The sequence below is a fragment of the Schistocerca americana genome, chromosome 3 (genome assembly GCF_021461395.2).
Source record: "Schistocerca americana isolate TAMUIC-IGC-003095 chromosome 3, iqSchAmer2.1, whole genome shotgun sequence".
Taxonomy (NCBI): domain Eukaryota; kingdom Metazoa; phylum Arthropoda; class Insecta; order Orthoptera; family Acrididae; genus Schistocerca; species Schistocerca americana.
In genome coordinates this window covers 499,385,763-499,389,870 of record NC_060121.1, presented here as the reverse complement: position 1 = coordinate 499,389,870, position 4,108 = coordinate 499,385,763, and the positions used below count along the sequence as shown (strand labels likewise).

Below are 4,108 nucleotides of genomic sequence, written 5' to 3'. Positions count from 1 at the left end.
AGCGGAATCGGGTGGTCATTAAAGATATCCAACAGTTATTTATCAGTTTACTCATGTTGAGCTCGAAGGGGCGATTTGTAGTTATTACTTAGGAGAAGAAGAACTTCCCAGCAGAGATAGCTATAAAAACTTTATTGTAGATAACCGATTTCGGCAAAACTAAGTTGCCATCTTCAGATCTTCTTAAGGGTTATTATAAACATCTTGTACAAGCTACACACAAAATCTTTCCATTTATTTTCAAGGTACACAAACATTTTATGAGCAACACATTGACACGTCACAAATTAAAAAATTAAAAATTACTCTGTAAATCACAGTTCGCCAAAACACCGTTCCCATTACATAAGACGTCTTACCCACCGGGGTCAATAGCCCATGCATGAGACTAGAAAACTTGATGTCAAGCAATATGTCAGTAACTGTGTACCTTATGTGCAACGATGTGAATTAGCCACAACCGATTCCATTATAACGTCTACCAGAAGCATATAAACCGTTTGAAGTGCTTGAGACGGACATTTTCGGTTTATTTAATGAAACACCAGTAGGAAATAAATACAAATTGAGTATGCAATTCATGACCACAGTATTTGTTCCTCAAGCATTAGTAAATAATTGGTTGCTCATATTTGGTATCCCGGACACTAATTACAGGCCAGGATGCCAACTTCACGTCCGATATTATGAAGCAGTTGTGTCGATTCCTCCAAATTTGCACGCTGCAAGCAAGCTCCTTCCACCCCAAAACTAATGGGAGAGCAGAGAGAATTCATCGCATGATTTGAAAGATGTTGAGCTACTTACTACATTATCAGTAATCAGGAAAATTGGGATGTAAATATAAATGTTGTAGCTGTGGCATATAATTCTGAAGTCCATATGGCGACCGGTCTTTCATCACATGAGGTAATATATGGGAGAAAAATTCCTTCACCTTTCGAAGTGGGTAACCTGAAGTTTGAATACGACATTGAATCAGTAAACAAGTCTTCTAAGAAATTACGTGACATGGTGCAATAAGTGAAATGCACAAAAACGAAAGCTGTAGAATGATAAGAGCAGATAGGACAATTGGTACGGAGGCTACTGCAATACATTGTTGGCCAATGAATATTAGTGATGAATCCATATACACTAAAAGGTAAAACAAAGGAATTCCTGACTTGATCCTATAGGCCATACCAAGTAGTGGAAATGATGTCACCTGTCAATGTTAAAAAAATACAGATGCCAACAAATAAGTTGATTATTCATGTGGGACGTTTTAAGCCTTTTTAGGGAGCTGTGGATCCATTCCCGCATATTCTCACACTTGTGTGAGTTGCAGCTATCCAGTGAGAAGAGAGGCTATGGAAATCGACCCTCAGCACACATAGCTGTCTTCGATTGTCTATGGAACCATGAGTCAGGCTGGAAGGACACTGCTGCGGCCCCAGCTGAACTGCCGATTTCCGCTGCGATACTCATGGGGCACGGAGGCCGCCATCACACTGCAGGTCTGCTGGAGGATTGACCTGCGTGAGAGGGGGTGGGGAGTGCACTGCTGCTGATTATCCCAGTACTTCCAGTTCTTGTGTCCGAAATGGAGCCTGAGAGCTGCTCCCTGCGAGCCAGTGAGTAGTTCAGGTGGATATGGGGCCTGACTGCTGGATGCAAATATTAAACACCAACGAGTGCTCTTTCGAGACCAACACTTGGAGCTGGAGACCGCTGGAGTCCATGGATCGACGGCGACCACGTGACGTAACAGCTACTACCCAACACCTTGTGCAGTGTAGGTACTGCGAGTCGAGCGCACGCCAGCCTTTCGCCGGACGAGGCGCATCTCTGCCGACCTGGCTCCGGTATGATGCTTTGTCGTGTATCACAGCCTAAAAAATGTGTTATTGTCAATGATGCTTTGTTGGCGTAACTAGGTTCTCACCACCGCATCATGCCCGGCTCTCTCCTGATGACTAAAGGAGTCTAGGACTGGAGTCATATGTAACTACTTCCTGCTTTAAACACCCTCATATTTTCATTTCTTCTGTCTATACACATCAATCATTGGCAGATGGCATTTGGGTTGATTTGTTACTTTTATAGATACAACAACTTAGAAAGAAGTGTTAACTTCTACTCTCACAGTCAAATAGATTTACTCGTGTCATGTTAGTATCAATAAGTAGTTTGAATTAATTGCAAAAGGTACTGTTGTCTGCTGCCCTACAGAAGCTATAAAATATCGAATCCACAGCAAAATTAATTAATAATTACTTGCAAGGTTTCTCGGTGTCAGTGAGTGACTGGATGTTTATCCAATTTGTGGTTTCCATTTTATGTGAACATTAGTGTCTACTTTGTATGATAGGAAGCAGAATGGATTACTAATGGTGTACTTACGGGTGTACAGCCGAATTGTTGTTTCCATTTTATGTAATATGTAAGCATATATCAAACAATATGAAGCCAAATGAATTATTATTAGTGTACTAGCTGTACCCGGCCACGCTTGTCTGCGGTTCAGTCTCCTTAAAAGGAAAAAGAAGAAAAGGCAGACGTTTCTAATGTGTATTGGGATTGGATATACGTCCTAATCTCCTTCTCTCCCCTGTCTCTGTCCATCTCCCCCTGCCCCTTTCTTTTTCCGCGTCTCCTCTTCCTTCCCCCTCTCTCTGTCCATCACCTCCTCCTCTCTCTGTCCATCTTCTTCTCCCCCTCTCACTCCTTCTGTCCCTCTCTCTGTCGATCTCCTCCTCCTGTTATCTACGTCCATTTCGTACCAACCCTCAGTCCATCTCCTTTCCTCCCTCCCTCTCTCAACTGGATTGTTTATCGATATTGAAAATTCAGATTCTCTAGTGGTATTCTAATCGTAAACTAAACAACTAAAACAACTCCTCCCGAAAAGGCCATGAAGCCCAACGGTATCGACCTGCCACCGTGTCATCCTCAGACCACAAGCATCACTGGATGCGGATATGGAGGGGCATGTGGTCAGCACACCGTTCTCGCCGCCGCATGTCAGTTTCCGAGACCGGAGTCGCTACTTTCCAATCAAGTAGCTCCTCAGGTTGCCTCACAAGGGCTGAGTACACTCCGCATGCCAACAGCGCTCGGCACACAAGATGGTCACCCATCTAAGTGTTAGCCCAGCCCGACAGCGCTTAACTTCGGTGATCTGACGGAAACCGGTGTTATCACTGCGGCAAGGCCGTTGGTCAATCGTAAACCAACAAGCCACAAATACGGACATATGTTCGAAAATGCATGGTTTCCATGCTAATTTATTCAGTCACACTTTGTTGCAGGGACTGCGGTCTAACACGCGCCGCACCATGCCCCCACAGTTACAGTATGTATGGTTTCCTCCTAGAGAGTGGTATTGTTTCTCATACGTCATATACTAGCACCCTCTCCTGCCATACCATTGGTAATGTTGTGTTCAATTCATTTCTCTTGCTGACTCAACTTGTAATGGATGTGATACAGCTATGTACACAATGGTTCCGTATCCGAATCGGGAGCTGGTGTTTACTTACGGAAAGGTAATTGGCAACGGCCAGCGGGCACCTAGGTTGTATCAGGAGATCTACTCTCGCCGACAACAAGCACAGTGTTCAATGTTTGCAACAGTGTTTCGCTGTTTGTCCAATACAGTGTCGTTTCAGGAAGCAGGAAATGATAAAGTGCGTATCTGAAGTGTTCGAACACCAGACTTGGAGGAAAATGTGATTAGCGCTGTGCAAGGCGACCGCCGTGTGGAACATTCTCCATGACAATTGTTACTACCCTTATCACTTACAGCGCATGCAGGGCTTACTAGCGACAGACTTTTCACATCGGGAGCAGTTTTGTCACCGATTCCGCCAACAAGTAACCATGATTCCGGGATTTATATCACCCATGCTACTCACAAATGAGATTGGTATCTTCAACTTTCATAGCAGTCATCTGTGGGATAGTACGCAGAATCCCCATAGTATGGTGACAGGGAATCATCAGCATCGGTGCAGCCAAAGTGTGTAGGCCGGGATAATTGGGGACCATATTTTGGGGCCAGTCTTCCTTCCACGTCGCGTAACAGGCCGGGGCTATCGGCGTTTCTTGCGGGTGACTTTGCCTC

At 44.4% G+C, this 4,108-nt stretch overlaps 1 pseudogene; it reads right to left on the bottom strand.

The window, feature by feature from the left end:
- Positions 1–3,086: 3,086 nt before the first annotated feature.
- On the bottom strand, positions 3,087–3,204 carry LOC124608051 (annotated as a pseudogene).
- Positions 3,205–4,108: the final 904 nt, after the last annotated feature.